This window comes from Oryctolagus cuniculus, chromosome 5 (genome assembly GCF_051225735.1).
Source record: "Oryctolagus cuniculus isolate XC-2025 breed Fujian yellow rabbit chromosome 5, ASM5122573v1, whole genome shotgun sequence".
Lineage (NCBI taxonomy): Eukaryota > Metazoa > Chordata > Mammalia > Lagomorpha > Leporidae > Oryctolagus > Oryctolagus cuniculus.
The window spans coordinates 4965293-4983904 of record NC_142871.1 but is presented as its reverse complement, the minus strand read 5'-3'; the positions used below and the strand labels follow the sequence as shown (position 1 = coordinate 4983904).

The window sequence follows — 18612 nt, the reverse complement described above, 5'->3', positions numbered from 1 at the left end:
TTTTTTTTTTTTTTTTTTTTTTTTTTTTTTTTTTTTTTTTGACAGGCAGAGTGGACAGTGAGAGAGAGAGACAGAGACAGAGAGAAAGGTCTTCCTTTTTGCTGTTGGTTCACCCTCCAATGGCCGCCGCGGCCAGCGCACTGCGGCCAGTGCACCGCGCTGATCCGAAGGCAGGAGCCAGGTGCTTCTCCTGGTCTCCCATGGGGTGCAGGGCCCAAGCACTTGGGCCATCCTCCACTGCACTCCCGGGACATAGCAGAGAGCTGGCCTGGAAGAGGGGCAACCGGGACAGAATCTGGAGCCCCGACCAGGACTAGAACCTGGTGTGCCGGCGCCACAAGGCAGAGGATTAGCCTAGTGAGCCGCGGTGCCGGCGTAGGTGTGTTTTATATTAGTGCCTCACCATGATGAGCAAGGCAGCCCATTAAGTGGGTTACAGACACTAAGGATGGTGGTGGATTTTGCTGACTCTCAGATACAGTAATGTTGAATTTGAATAAGCCTCATCCTGCCCAGTTTCATGGCTTGGCTTTTGGCAGGAGTATTAGTAAGTGAGTGGAGGCAACTTGATCCTATGGTTTCTGTTCTTGCCCCTTTGCTTTGCAGGATTCATTGCTGTGTGGGTAATTCTATTTTCCTTTGACACTTTGTTATGTTTTTATTTTGCTGCTGCTTTTATTTTCAATCTCCAGAGGATGAGAGAATCTTTTCTATGTTAATTCAATTAGCATTTGTGAACCGTCTTCAGGGCACTGTGGTGGAAACAGCCCAGGAGGTAGACTCAGGGCTCCTGGCTTTGTGTCATCACTCTCACTCTGACATTTGCTGAGTCACTGAGCTCACCGGCTCTCAAGTTCCTCGTTTGCAAGCTGGGGAGAAGAGCATGTGTCTCATCCCTGCCAGCACTTGAGATGATCAAATAAGATGACAGATACAAAATTCCTATTGTTAATAACTGTCCATACCCCATCTACATCTCAAGAATAGTAATGCACGTTTTAAAAATTAACAAAGCTTTCTAACTGAAGGGCATTAAAAGGATAACATTTATGAGTATTTCCAGCTTTTTGCTTATGTAACATGTTGGATAATACCATGTTCTTGGTTAGGAAATTGTTCTATTCTGTGTTATTTTCTATTCTGTGTAAGCTCTGAAAATGAAAAAAAAAATACTAGTGAAGAAATGATCTTTTTTTGCTACAAAGATATTTTCTAGTTATTGCTTCAACTTTTTGAATGCCTCTGTATAAACCTAAATGTAATATAAGCCTAAATGAGGCAATCTGAGCTTTTGATGTCTTTCAATAATTTAATTTTCTGTTCAACATCTCAATTTGTAGATGTGACTTTTGGTTCTGGTAATGTATCAGAATAGATAACCTGAAGGGATATTTGGCTAAAATAATTAAGTCTCAGATGCACAACAGTAACCATGAGTTTTAGTGTATCTCTGAGTCTATTAGAAAGTAGGGAAAACATGTAAATCAAAATAAAAACAGAAGCAAACACCAAAGAGTGGGGTTCTAAGACCACAAGATAGAGCAGTGAACAGTAACCAAACACCTGGGAAGTGCCTTTTGTCAAGATGCCTAGATCTGTACCGCCACGCAGAAAGCTTTTAGACCACAGAAGGTAGAGAAATGAGACCCCAAACTCCCCCATTGACTCAATTCTCTTAACAGGGAATGGAGGGGCTGCAGGTAACATCGCTAGCTCTTAGGAGAAGCAAATGTAAACCTATAGTAGAGGTGGAAGAATCACCACAGTTAAGTAAAAATAAGGCTCACAAATATATAATTTCCCAAAGAAAAGGCATAAGCCACTATATAAGGAAAATAACCAAAACCAGCAAATGCCTTATGCAAAATCCCATTTAAAATATTGGAATGATCATATACAGAATATAAAGTAACTGTAAATGAAAGTTTTAAAACAAAGGCATAATTAAAATAACCAGGAAGCAAAAGGTTACAAAACTGACCAGGCCCATCTGAAATATGAAAAGAACCATACGGAATTTTAGGAATGGAAAATACAAAGCTTAAAATTAGAAATGAAATGAACAGGTTAAAGGACAGTTTAGACACAGATTAAGAAAGACTTCCTGAACTAGAGGATAGATCTGAAGAAATTATCCACCCACTAGTCAATGTCAGGAATATGGAAGACTTGAAGAAAAGATTAGGAAACCTGGGGACATAGAGTGAGAACGCTAGCTTGTATCTAATTTGTTTGAAGGAGAAAATAGAGGTAATTGAGGATGGGCAGTACTGACAAGATAATGACTGATGCTGACTCAGAAGTGATGGAAGACACAAACCCGCATATGCTTGAGACAGCACTACAGAACACACACACACAAAAGATTTAAGAACAGCAAGAGAGATATTTTAAAAACCTATTAGTGAAAAGCAATAGAAGAGACAAAAGAGTAAATGAAAATTAGAAAGCTTAAACTGAGGTAACACATGATCTGGCAGTGTGGCGCAGCGAGTTAAAGCCCCGGCCTGCAGCACCAGCATCCCATAAGGGCACTGATTTAAGCCCCAGATGCTCCACTGCCATTCCAGCTCTCTGCTGTGGCCTGGGAAAGCAGTGGAGTCCTTGGGCCCCTGCACCCATGTGGGAGACCTGGAGGAAGCTCCTGGATCCTGGCTTTGGACTGACTCAGCTCCAGCCTGCGGCCATTTGGGGAGTGAGCCAGCAGATGGAAGACCTCTCTCTGTAATTCTGTCCTTCAAATAAATAAAATAAATCTTTTTTTAAAAAAGAATCTAGGTAATATAAACCAGTACTGATTTGTTGAGAACATAATTAATTATTAAAAAGATTTATTTATTTATTTGAAAGGCTGACAGCAAAACACACACACACACACACACACACACACAGAGATAGCTTTCATCTACTAGTTCACTCCCCAAAGGAAAATAGCAGGACCGGGCCAGGCTGAAGCCAGGAGTCATTTGAGTTTCCCACATGGGTGGCAGGGACCCAAGCATTTGCGCCATCAACCACTGGCTTCCCCAGAAGCTGGACTGGAAGCGGAGCATCGAGGACTTGACCCGGTGCTCTGATATGAGAAGCTGGTGTCACAAGTGGTGACTTAATCCACTGTGCCACTGTGTTGGCCTCCCAGAAATTTTTACATTTTTGAAATTTTATTTTTATTTGAAAGGCAGACAGAAGTAGAGAGACATCTTGCATCTGCTGGTCCATGCCCCAGAAGTCTGCAACAGCCAAGGCTGGGCCAGGCCAGAGCCAGGAGACAGTCAATCTGGTTCTCCCACACAGGTGGGCCCTCACTGCTGCCCCCCAGGGTCTGCCTTAGCAGAAAGCTGGAATCAAAAGCAGCACTGAACTCAGGTCCAGCTTCTCCAGGAGGGGCTGTGAGTATCCCAAGTGACCTTTCAACCACTGTGCCAAATGCCTGCCTCAGGGAATACACATGGCTAAAGCACATATGGAAAATTTATGAAAATGGATTGTATGCTAGGCCAGAAAACCATATTTCAAATAATAGTTATCATCCAACCATGTTTACTGAGTATGATTATATTTAAACTAATGGCAAAATATAGAAAATAGTCTCACATGCTTAGAAATTTCAAAATGCTGCTAATTAATCAAAATAGAAATAAAATAGAAATTTTAAAGTGTCTAGCAGCAAATGATGAAGTATTACATGTTCAAAGTTTATAAAAGCAATATTTAAAGAAGTGTTTATAGTCTTAAATGTGAACATTGTAAAAGAAGAGAGGCTGAAACTTAGAGAGCTATCTATCCAACTTAAAAGTCAGACAGAACAATGAAGTAGAGTCAAGAACAGGATGAAGAAGAAAATATAGACAACTAGAAACCAAGATGCAATAGAAAGGATCATCAAAACCAAAAGTAGGCTGTGAAACGATGTAGAACAGGGCAGTGTCTGGAGGGGAACAGAGAAAGAGCAGAAGAGAATCGACCCCAATAAGCAATACTAGAAATAAAAAAAGTGTAAAATGTAATAACACTATATACATAATTTTATGCTAATTTCTAAAATTTGTATGAAATAGACATCTAGAAAAAATAATTGACCCATAATAATAAAGAAGCAAAGAAAAAACACTCCTATAGATATTACAGACACCAAGCCAGCAATTGTATTTCCACAAAGAAAACAACAAGGTGTGTGTGTGCTGTGCAACGGGAGGCCCACAGCCCATATCGGAGTGAGTGGGTTTGACTCATGGCTCCACTTCTGATTCAAGCCTCCTGCTAATGTGCACACTGGGGAGCCCCAGGTGATGGCGACAGTGTGGGTCTCTTTCCACACCTGGGAGACCTGCACTGAGTGCCAGGCTCCTGGCTGGGCCTGGCCTAGCCTTTGCTATTGCAGGCATTTGGGGGAGTGAACCAGTGAATCAAAGATCTCTCTCTCTCTCTCTCTCTCTCTCTCTTTCAAACAAAATGGAATAAATAAATAAAAATTTCTAAATGACTCAAATTTATTTTAAGAATATCAAATGAGATGATTTTATAGTGATTGTATCAAAATGTTAAAGGAGATGTAATTCTATTATACAGTTTAGAAACAATTTTGAGTGGAAAAGCAAGTAGCAGAACATGTTATGCTGTAAGATATTTTAATCAAGTTTAAAGAAATGATTTCTGGAAACAGAACACAGGGTCAGAGCAAAGGTTGTTGGCACCAGGGTTGAAGGATGCTGGAGACCTCTGGGAAGACGTGAAGTCCTCTCTCTCGTGGCGTCCGTTCTCCCACAGTGTGGGGAAAGTCTAGGATGGTCCTTCTTCCTTAGAGACAGTTTGCTTACATTAGCAGGCAGCTTGCTGCATCCCTCTCTCCCTCTCCCCCCTTTTCCTCTCTCTCTTTCTCCCCCTCTTCCCTCTTCTCCCTTCTCTCTCTCTGCCTCTCATCTCCCACCAGAACTGGCAGTCTCCCACAAGTGCCAGTCGTCCAGGGGGTACTCACAGGTCCACCCCCCGAGGCCCCCCGCCCCCCCACCGTGGCACGGCTGCCCTGCACACACAGTGTAACTCTGGCTCTCACTCGTCTTCCTTTGGGCGTCTGGGGTGTGGGGAACCAGCACAGGCTATTCTGTGAGTCATTAAGAGTTGGCCTGTAACCCACAGAATGAATTGACTAAAATAAATAAATAAATACAAAAGCAAAAAAAGATAGGTGTGAAAACTTAAACTGTACACTAATACATGTCTTAGAGAAATGCCTGCATAGCAAAAGCATAAAAAGCTATAAATGCATTAAGTAATCTTTATTTTTTTTAGGAATTTCGGTACTTTAGGAATTTCAGGCTTTACAAAAAAATCTTCATTAGAATTTCAAATACATCATTTTATACATAGTTGATTACGTGAACATAAATATTTTACATAATTAACAAAAAAACTAAATAGAATGAGAATGGTTGAAAATCAAAAATAAAAGTTAAATTAGTAGGGGCTGGTGTTGTGGTGCAACAGGTTAAGCTGTCGACTGAGACTCCAGTGTCCCATATCAGAGCACCACTTCAAGTCCTGGCTGCTCTGCTTCCAGTCCAGCTCCCTGCTAACGTGCCTGTGAAAGCAGCAGGTGGTTCAGCCTGAGACCCAGCCAATACAGGCGGCTCAAGTGGAGTTCTGAGTTACTGGCTTTAGCTTGGCCCAGCCCTGGCCATTGCAACCATTTGGGAGTGAAGCAAGGGATGGGAGATTCTCTCTCTCTTCCTGTGTCTCTTTCACTCTGCCTTTCAAATAAATAATCTTTAAAACAGCTATTAGAAGCTTCTTCTATACACACACACACGCACACACACATATGCATACAAAGGACAAACTTTGTTGCATTATAAGCTGTTTTTGGCAGTCATTTTGCTAGTGGCAATGTTGGCGTTAGAATTCAGACTGTTCTATGCGTTATTGATAAAGTAGACAGATACCTGTCTGATATCCTACCACTCCCAATGTTGTTGAGAATGAATAATTTTGTAGTGGGAAAAAGATTCTGACATATGACATATAATGAAAGGAACTAAGACAGACTCGAGTTCTGGGTTAGACTTGGAATATGAACTTACAATGGATTTTATGTTCCAGAATTTTATTTTCTCCTGGACAGAAACAATGTCCAATCTGGCAACAACGAGTACCTGGAGATCCCCACTGTGGTGTCTATGTTCCATTTCTCGTGACCCGGGGATCCACAGTGAAAACTTCATGCCAGGTCTGTGGAAGGGAACATACAAGATGAGCCTTCAACATTAACATTCACTCTGGTCACAACGAGATAATGCTAATTTGAAGACTCTCCAACCAGTTAACAGATTGGTCTTATGAGCCTCAAAAATAGTAATATCTACAGGAACTAGTGCACATTAAATGTATCTACATCAAGGACTTCATACTGATGCAAGTAAAAGAGCAAAGAATAGGAAAAGTCAATTAATTTGTCACACTTGAAAAACTCTAGGATACAAACATTTTCTTCCAAGAAATAGTAAACAGAAAGAATTAAGTGTTGCTTCTGCTTTTTCCATAAAAGCTATACCATAAGTACCCAAATTATGGATAAGGAGAAAAGATTTTTATTACAGCATCCTAACCAATAAAAACATGGGGTGGTAGGATTAGAATATTAACTTTCAAACCTGAACAGATGAATGAACAGATCTGGGCATTGTTTGAAAATAGCTGCTACATCACATAAAGACAAACAAGCCAGGATTCCGTTCTTCCTGATGGACGGAAACGCTACCACTACAAGGCAGTCCCTTGCAGCCCCAGTTACGTCTGAATTTGATTAAACTTCTAGATCCAACTGCCATTTTTGGGAAATTCTGAGGATAGAATCAATTAGCGTCAGAGTGGAACAAATAGAATCCTGAGTGTAAAAGTACCTTAGAAGAGGGGAAGTGATGTCATCAAAAATGGTGACTACAAAAAATACAGTTAGTTTGTGTGAGTGTGTATGTGTGTGTGTATATGAAGGAGAATTTATAGATTAAAAACAACAAAAAGACATATTTCTTAACCAAAAGATAAAGCGTGGAGCCCTTTGGGTACTGATTTAAATAGCTAACATAATCCCTGTGGTATCTGTGAGACAACTGGAAACTTGAACCTATTGTGTATTAATAATCAATAAGTAATGAATAGGATACACTTCAGTATAACGCTACTGAGGGACTATGTGATAATGCTGTTGTAGTTATATTAAAAAAGAAAATGCTTATGCTTTGAGATTCATACTGACACTGTCTTGGTATGAAACCAGCCACAGAATGTCACAGGCATACCCCAGTGTGCACAGTGCTGGCGCGTTTGACTGGTGGCGCTTCTGATCTTGGCTCTGCTTTCCTTTTAGTTTGGACTATATATGTAGGTATCTCTGGCTGATGGCTGATCTAGGACGTCCTGAGGAGCCAGCTGGGGTGCCCAAGCCTCGCTCGGGCTAAATGCGAGGAGCCTGGTTGTACAGCAAGCTCTGCGGGTGTTCATTTACTGACATCCCATTGGCCAAGCTGAGTCGTGTGGGGTCGTAAGGACGAGGCACCAGGAAGTTACATAGCGGGCGTGTGGTTATGGGGTGAGGGGGGCCATCTTTGTGACTTGTTATTAAGCAGAGGAGAGAAAGTGGTCAGGGTTCTCGAGTAAGCAGACTGTAAGGTGATCATTGTTGAATCTGGGTGGTAGTATCTTGTATACATTTCTCTGTATTTGAAATTTTTCATAAGAGAGACAAAGTAAAAATACGGCTCCAGGCTCTTCAGTACGTCTCCTTCTCTGGCTCTGACTAGGCAGAACCAGACCACACTGTTGCGGTTCTTCTGCGTGGGTGAGGGCTGGGTGGGAATGAGGCAGCAGATTCCAGAACTTGCTGGCAGCCTTCTTTTCTCTGTGAAGGACATCTCAGAGCAGCTTCACATTCAGTTACTAAGCTTTAGGTGAGAACTGACTCGACACAGCCCAGCCTGTCTCTCCTCCTGAGGTTTGGTAGATGAGTCGGGTCCTTCGTGTCTACATAGCCAGATGTTGGCACGTGTTTGCTTCAGCGCATGGCAATTTAACCTGACTAGCTGATCTCTCCCTCCTTCTCTTCCTTCCTTGTTCTTTCCCACCCTCCCCACTCCCTCCCTCCCTCCCTCCCTCTCTCCTCTTTCCCTCCCCACTCCCTCCCTCCCTCCCTCCCTCTCTCCCTCCCTCTCTCTCTCCTCCTCCCTAGTCCCTCCGTTCCTTCCCTGTCATGGTTATTTATCAAACTTCCAGCAGAACCAAGAACTGTGCTTGGCACCACTGATAAGTGGGTGAGCAGAGGAACAGATGTAATTTCTTCTATAATTTAGTGTTTCAAGCTCATTCACATTGCATGTGGAAGCTCTGTGATGGCTTAGACCCAGCCACATACTTTCTCATGATATCTAAATGGGAATTTGCCCCTTTCACAATAGAAATCAGTGAAACTCTTCTAAAACCAAGCAGCGACCTCTGGGAATCCAAACCTTCACTTATTCAGCAGTTCCACATCTTTGCATTTCGAGTCACAGATCTAAACTTTTCTGAAAATAATTTTGCATTTTGGGCTGTGTTGAACAACCCATATGCAGCGAGGCAATTTACATTCAACCACTGAGGGGTCAGGCACTTTAGGAGCATTTGTTGATAGCCCATGAAAATGATTAATTGGTTGCCTCATGGTGCAGTTTCATCCTGAACTGGTTTTACGTTTTCTACTAGTCTTACGCAGAAAACCTCATCTGTGGCATGCCACCCCTCTTAGTGTGGTGCCCACGGCTAGTGGAGCTAGGGAACCAGTGCCATAAGCCAGAAGTAACCCTACCCCTGTCCTCTAGTTTGCCCTCTTATTCGTTGCCAAACTGACTCAAGTCCTGCGAGAGTCATTCTGGATTTGGGGAAGCCCAGGGAGCCAGGGCAGGGGCAGGCACGCCCATCGAGGCAGGGTGGGAAGAGAGCCTGTCAACCTGGAGATGCAGCTCTGAAGCAGGAGCAGGAGCAGCAAAGCAGCAGACTCCAGGGACAGACAAGGCTGTGCTGCATGTGCTTCCCACCAGCATCTCTAGTGTCCACTCGCAGCTGCCGGGGCATCAGCGATGCCTACAGGGGACCTGTGTGCCTGAGGAAGCCAGCCCAGTTCTGGCAGCCTGGGAAGAACTTGGCCTTGTGATTGCTTCACACAATGGCCTTGTACCAGGGCCAGGGCCATTTCCAGGAAGGCAGACAGATCCCTCCGGCTGGCTTCTGCCACTGTCTCCTTGCTGGGGCAACAAAAGCACACAAAGCCAGCAAGCAAGGCTCCCAGGGTCGCTGCTGTGCACTTGCACTGAAAACATGAGACTGGGAGTGGTCTCCCCCGGCTCACCGAGTGCTCCAGCTCTGGGCACCACGGCTGTTTGTGAGCCCTTCACCCCTGCAGGGGGAGGTGGCCAGGGCAAGGCTGCAGGTGTCCTTTACAGTCTACAAGTGATTGTGGTACCAACCAAGTGCTCAGGATGGGCCAGGTGGTGGTAGGGGCTGTGGTCATGAGCACTCCTGAGCAGCGTTCCTGGGCCGTAACACCAAGCAAAGGAGCGATGGTTTGGGTTTTCCAGCTATGAGCATGGAAGTTGAAGAGCACAGGCCTGGATTCACATCTGGGAATTGCAGTGCTCCAGTTAGGTGGCTGCTGCCGGGCTACTGGTTCACTGAAGCTAGGCGTCCTCATCAGTAGAGTGAAGATGGGACGTTGTGAAGATGAACTACTATATGTTAAGTGCAGAGCATGGCTCTTGAACAAAAGCTAACATTAAGAATATTGATGATGGGCCGGCGTCGCGGCTCACTAGGCTAATCCTCCGCCTTTCGGTGCCGGCACACGGGATTCTAGTCCCGGTCGGGGCACTGGATTCTGTCCCGGTTGCTCCTCTTCCAGTCCAGCTCTCTGCTGTGGCCAGGGAGTGCAGTGGAGGATGGCCCAAGTGCTTGGGCCCTGCACCCCATGGGAGACCAGGATAAGTGCCTGGCTCCTGCCATCAGATCAGCGCGGTGCGCGGGCCGTGGCGGCCATTGGAGGGTGAACCAATGACAAAGGAAGACCTTTCTCTCTGTCTCTCTCTCTCACTGTCCACTCTGCCTGTCAAAAAATAATAAAAAAAAAAAAGAATATTGATGATGGAGACAATGAAGATGGAGGAGGAGGAGGAGGAGGGTGGTGTTGCAAAAGCATGTGACCTGGAGCTGTGGCCAAACAGAGGATGAAGTAAATGTTTCCTAGTCTCTGGGTACCTCTTGCTGCTCTTCAAACCCTTGGATATTTCTCTGCTGAGGGCTGGCTTCCAATTTGTGTCTCTCTCTACAAATTGCACTCTTAGGAGGTTACCAGACACCTTCTGTTAAGTATTGCTTTAATCTGAGCTCAGCAAGCTTTAAAAAATTTGTTTGTTTATTTGAAAGATAGAATTACAGAGGGGGAGAGACAGATCTTCCATCCACTGGCTCTCTCCCCAAGTGTCCATAACGGCTGGGGCTGGAGCCAGAAGCCAGGAGCTCCACTAGGGTCTCCCAGGTAGGTGGCAGGGACCCAAACACTTGGATCATCATTGGCTGCCTCCCAGTGCATTAACCGGAAGCAGGATAAGAAGTAGAGACAGGACTTGATCCCAAGCATTCGGAATGGGATGCAGGCCTCCCACGTGTTGGTTTAAGCTGCTGCACCAGACTACCCACCATTCAGGAGGCTTTGACATGGTTGTTTGTGTGGCATTTCTACAGTGCTGTCAGCCCAGGGCTGCCTCTGCTGCTCTCTTTGGATATGATTTTAAAGTTTAACCTGTAACAAATCCCACTGATTATAATATTGGATTGGTTTAGGGCAGGGTTCTGCAATTTGTCACCTGTTGGTTAAATCTGTCCTGTGGCCTGCTTTTGTGAATCCAGTTGATCAGAACAAGGGCAGGCTGCTTCTGCACCTTGTCTCTCTGCCGCCTCCTGCTTCAGAGAAGTGGAGGAAACATGTGGCCCCCTCGCCACCAGTATTTGCTGCCTGAGCCTCTACAGATGATTGACCTGCCCTGCTGTAGAAAGAGGTAGGGAGTAGCTCTGTTATCATGACATCCGGGGCTTGTTTCTAATTCTCATCAGCTTTCAAGTCAGGGGGTAGGAGCACTTCCCATTTCCCCAGGTTGGTTTTTAAAGAACAAGCTTGCTCAGGATACCTATTCTATCTGGAGATTTTATTAAATGTTTAAAAGATGCTTTTGTGACACCCAGTTTCATGCAGTTTGGCTAACTCTACGAAGCCAATAGGGTGAGTTAAGAAAAGCTATTTAAGTATCATGTCACTGGCTACCATGTTCAGCTGTTCCTGGAACCAAATGCTGCAGCTGTGTGCAAGTGACAGCATAGAGATCACGCCAGACGCAGTGTTAGGCGTGATGATATGAAGAGAAGGCGATTAGCCACCGCATGCAGAGGATATAAGTGGAAAATGAGAACGATCCAAAAGAACAGGTTTAAACATAGACAAAATCTGCTGAAACAGCCTAGAAGTCGCAAAATCTTTCATGTGACCATTTCCTGGGTCCCCTGGATACTGCCAGTGTATTAGGAAGCAAAGAAGGGCACGACATGGTGATCGGGGTGGGATGAGAAAGAATGGAGGGGGAGTGGATGTGTGGCTAAGCAAGGAGGGGCAGCCCAGCAGACACTGCTTCTAGTTGTGGCCTCTTGTTCTAGAAACTTCTGCATTGGATAGCAGTCAGCTGGAGCTGGGAGCTCTGGCCCACTAGCTGTACGCCCATTCTGAGCAGCAGCAGTCACCACCTGCTGGCAGGTGTCTGTCAAACGCATTCTAAGAAATTCACTTTGTGGGTGGAAGAGTAGGTAACAGGGAAGAGTGAGATACTTTTGTCTGGAGGAATTTGCAGTAAGCAGGGCTGAAGCACTGCAGTGGTGAGAGTATACAGTGGCTGGGGCAGTACTGCAGTTTACCTGAGAGGGGGCGTGATGTAGTGTGGTGGGACACTCCGGTCCCATCTGTCACTGGCGAGCAAGAGAACAGGACAGGCACTTAATTTCCCACAGGCTCAGCTTCCTGTAAAATTGGGCCAGGGGGGACGGGGCAGAGGTGTGATGAAATCCGGTGATACTCCTAGGTCCAAAACACTACTGCTTCTTGTCTGTATCATATCTGCATTTAATGTTGGTATCACCAATCCATCTATCATCAATCAATCGTAGCTATATAATATATATATTCCATCTGTCATTTCTGTATAATCCATCTTGAAAAATGCTGCCATTGTTTTGCCTTAAAAGGAATAAAATGCCATTTTTTTTCCTGTGATTTGAAAATATCTGTTGCTTTTAAGAGTTTGTCCCGGTCCACATAGCTTGGTGATCGGGAAGATTCTAATTGTATGAGTTGATTCATTGTAAAGACAGAATGTGGTGAGCAGGAAAAAACAATATTCTAGCAAGCCACAAATAAAAACCAATAAAACACTGGACACGCTGAAAAAGCGTTTACGCTTGGAGAGTCACAGAAGTACATGTTTTAGTAAGGTGCTGCCGGGGGAGATGGCAGGGCGGGCCGAGGCAGACAAGGTGGACAGCATTGCCTTGCACCTGCTCCTGGGCCTCCTGGAGCAGCTCCCAGCTGGGTAATCTAATCCCTGATCCTCAGGGAACGAGACGTGAGGGGGATCCAGTCCAAGCGCGGCTGGCCGACTCACCTGGAAAAGGGGTGGAGGCGAGTCTGGGATGCAGGCAGGTAGCCCCTCAGCGCCTCTTGACCACGGTGAACCCCTGTGTCCCTGGTTCCCAGCTGGCACACGCACTGCCGAGCCCACCGCTACACACCCGGCTTTGGGGCCAGGCTCAGCCCTGGTGAAAAGTTCAGCAGGGGTCGCCAGGTCCCTCTTCTCATTCTTGCTCCTTCACCTCCAGGAAGAGTGGACGTGCACAGCTTAGCCAGTTTTCTGCTCCCACATGGTCAGTGCAGACACAAACGTGCCTCGGAGGGTTACAGAGGTTACCAAATCCATCATCCCGGGCACACTGAGCACCTGGCAAAACCGTTCCCTTTACCTGACTTCTAGAGCTTTGCCGGTTCTGTGCTACAGATTGTGGTGGGAATGAAGGGAAGCCAGGCTGCTGGCGTCAGCAGGTTTCCAGCTTAGCTGAAAAGGAAAGAGAAGAGAGAAGATGGTGCGGAACGCCACACCGCCTCGATGTGCGCCCACGCCTCGTTTGTCTTGGGACCCGAGGTCGGAAGCAGAGTGCATCTCCGGGAGAACACTCCTCCGCAGATCCTTGAGAGCGTCACAGACAATTTTACGTGCTTCAGAATCCCCTGGCTTCTCTGGGGCACACGTCTGATGTTTGTTCTGCTTTGGCTTTAAGTACATTCATGCGTTTTAGTGACTCTTCAATGCCCTGAGACTTTTATTTTTAAAACTGTGAAAGGCATTTGACCTAGGGAGTCTTATTCACATTGGTTTAATCTTTAACAGGTTAGAGATGGACTAGATAAGACTCTAAAAATAATACCTCTTAAAAGTCTGAAAAAATGCATGAGCAGAAAAAGGTTTTATTGGTACATGGTTCTCATCAGATGAAACTAGAAGTGAAAATACTGTTCCCAATTTGGAGAGATTCCTCAAAGAGCCTCGTTTTGCTAACCACGCATCCTTTCCAGATGGGGTGACTTTTCGTGATTAACCATCGGTGGATTGAATAAATTTCCCTCTTGCAAGGTCACCCGTAATTATCAGGCAGGCCTAATCAGGAGCCTCCCCCCGCCCCCTCGTGTTGAAACAGCAGTGACCAGAAACACCTGCTCCGTGTCCTTGGCTCCCTTCCTGCCGGAGGTCATCACTCACCCTTTTCGTTTTTAAAATAGGAATGTCTGTAACTTCTAGGGGTGCAGTCACACGGGCGCGATGGAGGCGGCGGCTGTCTGGTGCGTGGATGCCCTTCTAGCGCGTCTAAGCTGGTGTCGTCTCGTTTACTTTTACACTTCTACTTTGATCAGTGAGTTCACCTGGGTGCTTGGAGAACGGCCCGCGTACCCGCAGCGCACCCTGGAAGGAGAGGCTTGCTCAGGCTCTCGGGGCATTCCGCTGAGGGCCCTCGGGGCTCCCTAAGGACAGCTGCGGGGAAGTTGACACCACGTGGGCTGGGCTGACAGCTGGCCTGAGCCTCGAGTGGTGACAGACAGGCCCCAGCAGCACCGGTCCTGGCTCTGGCAAGACCGGGGTGGACGGCACAGACGCTGCGGGAACAACTGCCCCGCGAGAATAGGCTGTTTGTGCAGCCCAGCTGCGAGGCCGCCTGTGAGAACGGCTGCGTCCCGGGGCGGGTTGGGCGCAGCTGTCGCCGGGGGCTTAGAATTCCTACCGGAATAAATGGCTGGCTGCAGGACGAGATTCTGGTCATACATGGATTCGCTGAAATTCAGCTGTTGACTCGTGTGGGTATGACTCTGGCCACGAGCTCAGGAGTCGCGGGTCATTTCAGGTTTTGCCAGCTAAACAGACACTCCCCGACGGTCATTTATTTCCATCTGGGGAGCCCGAAGCACAGCTTCTCTCTGTACTGTTTCTTCTTTAAGGAGATCAACAATGCCCGTTCTTCCAGTCGGGTAGCATCCACAGCACCTCCCGCAACACGTGATACTCAGTAAGCTCTCGTCATGAGAATAATGATCTAGGTTAGATAGCTATTACTTAAAAAACTTCCGAGCGATAGGAGAGGAACTTTCTGGAACCAAATGGTGTTGCCTCCTGTCCTTTGAGAGCTCACATGGCGTCAGCCAGGAGGACAGGGAAATACAAGCGCACATGCAGCTCACACACACACACTCACACACACGCGTGTGTACTCACACGCACAGGCACACACACCAGCGGGGTGAGACCACGAGACCTGAGTAACCCCAGCCTCAGCCTGTGCAGCACAGCTCCAATAAGCAGGCCGGAGCAGGTGGGGAGGTCACGGTGAGCGCAGACCACAGGCTCAGCAGGCTCTCCAAGGCACACGGTCCCTGCCAGACTCGTCTCAGGGACAGGAGCTTCCCAAAAGGCTTGCCTACGGGAAAATCCAGACTGCTGGGAGCAAATGAGAAATCACAATGGCTGCTGACGTGTTTTGGGAAATGACTTGCAGCTCTCAGTGGCCTGGGGAGAGTCAGAAGGTGACAGAACCCATGACGAGTCCGCATGAGAACTCCAACCGGCCTCTACAGAGCCTGCCCCACAAGGCCTCTGTACGGAACGGGCCCGGTGCAGGTGGGTGGAAATCACTGCACTGGGGCAAAGTCCTGTGCAAAGAAGTCTTGTTTTGTTTTTAAAGATTTAAAGATTTGAGAGAGAGAGAGAGAGAGGTGTTCAGGTCTTCCATTCTCAGGTTCACTTCCCAAATGGCCACCATGCTCAGGAGCCCAGAACTGCATCTCGGTCTCCCACATGGGTGGCGTGGGCCCAAGTACTCGGGCCATCTTCCATTGCCTTCCCAGGCACACTCGCAGGGAGAGGGACCTGAAGTGGAGCAGCTGGGACCTGAGCCGATGTGGTCGTATTGGATCTGGAATGGCAAGTGGCAGCTTAGCCCACTGTGCTATGATTCTGGCTTGCAAAGAAGTGTGCAGAAAAAGGGACAAAGGCAAATGAGGAAACAAATGACAGATAAAAAGTTAAATGTTGTCATAAAGAAGACTAAAATCACAATCAAAAAATACTGATGGATTTAGAAATGAAAGCAAATACGAGAATGGAGCAATCTGAGCTGTGACGTCTGCAGAACAGGAAGCAGAGATCCGAGAGCTGAACAAGATGTGGCGAAGCGAAGCAGGCAAGTGTGGACTGCCAGGACTTTAGGAGGCGACGGAAAGAGACAATGACCACAGGAGGAAGATGGAGTGGAGGCGGACGAGGACAGTAGCGTCAAAACAGCAGGAGGTAAGAGACTAGAAGTCAGCAAAGCGAAATGGAATTGAATAAGCAGTAGACAGTAACAGCCAAAAGTCAGATACAGAATAACACAATTGGAAGACAGAAGATCTTCAGTGTACGACTAGTTGGCGTTCTTGAATAACTATCGGAAAAGTGGACTAGAAGAAAGTATAAGATGCAATCCAAGAAGACATTCCTCAACTAGAGGAAAACCTACAGATTCCAAGGACAAATGGAATTCTACACTCAATTGATGAAGAGTGATGTGCTGGATCTATCCTGGTAGGTGTTGGATGAAAACAGACCTCATTCTTTGGCAACCTGAGCAAAACATACTTAAGGGTGAAGACATTCACACTGGGTTTGCCTCCTCCCAGTAATCTTTAGCACCACACAGAGAGGACTGAATCTGAGACACAGCTAAAATGGGGAAAGGCAGGAATGTCTAAAATCATAGAGTAAGTACATTCCTAGCAAATGCAAACAAAAGTAAAGCCGTAGTTCATAATCTCGTATTAGACTTGGGGGCAATAAGCATTATATAAGACCAACGTGGGTGTTTAAGATAGCAAGGAATGCACTCAATGCATACCAAACAACACAGCCTTGATAGTAAACAATACATGTAAATCTACAGAAAAACAGAAGTACAGGGGGAAACAGACAAATCAATGAGTAAAGAGAAACTGATCCATCCATCAGAAATCCAGCAGGCAAAATCCCTGCAATTTAATAAGACATAGCTAACTGTGACAAATCAATAGTGTAGCCTTAAAGCAAAATACACATCTTTTTAAGTTACAAGAATACTCATAAAAACTCACCCTGGAAAATCACACTAATTCCAAAATAGATCAACATTCTTTGATCATAATGAGACAAACTAGAAATTAAAAATAATAAAATTATTACCCCTTATAAATGAATAAAATAGTAATAAAAGCAATAATGATAATAAAATATATTCCTGGTGATTATTGCGTGAGAAAGAAAATGGGCATTGAATGTGAGAGGTATCTGAGGAATACTGATAATCCTCCATAGAAACTATCAAAGAGAGACTACAGACTTGAGAAATATTCAGAGTGTTAAGGACATGCATTAATATCAAAGGGAGCTAAAAAAATAAGAGAATGATGAACAAACTCGACGGCAGAAAGCAGGGTGGGTGTGTGGTGCAGCGGTTAATGTGCCACTTGGAATTCCCTCGTCTCACTTCAGAGTACCTGGGTTTGAGTCCCAATTCTCTGCTCTACTTCATCTTCCTGATACCATGCCCCCTGGGAGGCGGCAGATGATGGCTCAAGTAACACATGTGAGAGGTCTTGATTGTGTTCTGGACCCCTGGATTGGGCTGCTGTGGGCATTTAAGGATTGTACCAGCAGATGGGAGGTGTCTGTCATCTGTCTCTGTCTCTCCAGATTTCAAACAAATGAGTTTAAAAAGTTAAATTAAAAAAATTAAAAAGTAGAAAAACAATAACAAATAAAGGAGAAAAAAGAATAAAGATAGAACAGATAGTATTGCATTAGAAAACAAAAACTGACAGAAGTAATAAATGCACTTAAAAGCAGATTATTGGCATAAAAATATAGATGGACTGTCGGCAAATCCAGTTAAGATAAACAGTGAGAAGGTACACATGCATAAGTAATACTTAATAGTCACAAGTAAGGGGAAATTAAAAATCATAACAAATGACTCTTCTTGAATCTGCCTTAGTAATTTGAAACCCTAAAGCAGATAATTTATCAAAACTGACCCTAAGGGAAACATAAACATTTTTTGAAAGATTTATTTATTGATTTGAAAATCAGAGGGGAGGCGGTGAGAAACAGGGAGAGAGGGAGAGAGAGCACTCTTTCATTCTCTGGTTCACTCCCCACATGGCTACAATAACCAGAGCTGGGCCAGACCAAAGCCAGGAGCCAGGAGCTTCTTCTGGGTCTCCCGTGGAGGTGCAGGGGCCCAAGCATGTAGGCCATCCTCCACTGGTTTCCCAGGAGCATTAGCAGGGAGCTGGATGGGAAGTGGAGCAGCCAGGACCCATATGGGATGCCAGTGTTGCAGGGGGCAGCTTAACCCACTATACCCACAGGGCCGACCTCAAAGGTAAATTAATGAGATCAGTTATTGTAGAGGATGTACATGGGGTTGATAAGAGCTACCTGCAGGAAAAAGCATCAGACCTAGTTTATTTTATAGGGAACTAACCAAGCTCTTAAAGAAAATGTAAAGCTAACATTATTAAAATATTCTAGAGCATATAAAGAGGAAGCAGACAGTTCCTAAAAATTTAAATGAGTTTAGCATTATCTTGACAACCTTGACCAAAACTTTAAGCTAGAAGGAAACTGCCCTATGTGAACAATCATATCTCTAAAGAATCAAAAGAGAAGTGTTACAAAAATATATTACAGAATCTATCATATAAAATTTGTAATAACAAATTATAGGAGAATTGAGGCATTTTAAAATAGGCAGTATATAAAAGTCCATTATATTTCTGTGTACAAGTATGAATAAGAAAAAATTCAAGTATTTAAAGAATTTGCACAGTAAGCAAAACCATAAAGTATTTAGGAATAAATCTAACCAAAGAAGTGTAAGGCCCAAGAACCGGATAAATGGGTAATTTGGACAGTTTCATATCTATTCTAAAAATAG

At 45.2% G+C, this 18612-nt stretch overlaps 2 long non-coding RNA genes across 4 annotated transcripts in view; one reads left to right on the top strand and one right to left on the bottom strand.

Annotated features, from left to right (window-relative positions):
* The window catches only part of LOC149126384 (uncharacterized), a 127762-nt gene that overhangs the window by 19334 nt on the left and 89816 nt on the right, over nucleotides 1-18612 (top strand). The gene's annotated exons all lie outside the window — the stretch shown is intronic.
* Nucleotides 4615-14332, bottom strand: LOC103349947 (uncharacterized). Of its 2 annotated transcripts, XR_016233556.1 has the most exons (4): nucleotides 13875-14332; nucleotides 12726-13172; nucleotides 6078-6225; nucleotides 4615-4797 (listed from the first exon to the last, which is right to left on the bottom strand). It is a non-coding gene; the product is annotated as an uncharacterized LOC103349947 (long non-coding RNA). The 2 variants fall into 2 exon arrangements; XR_007922765.3 differs by lacking the exon at nucleotides 13875-14332 and having other exon boundaries at nucleotides 12726-13862.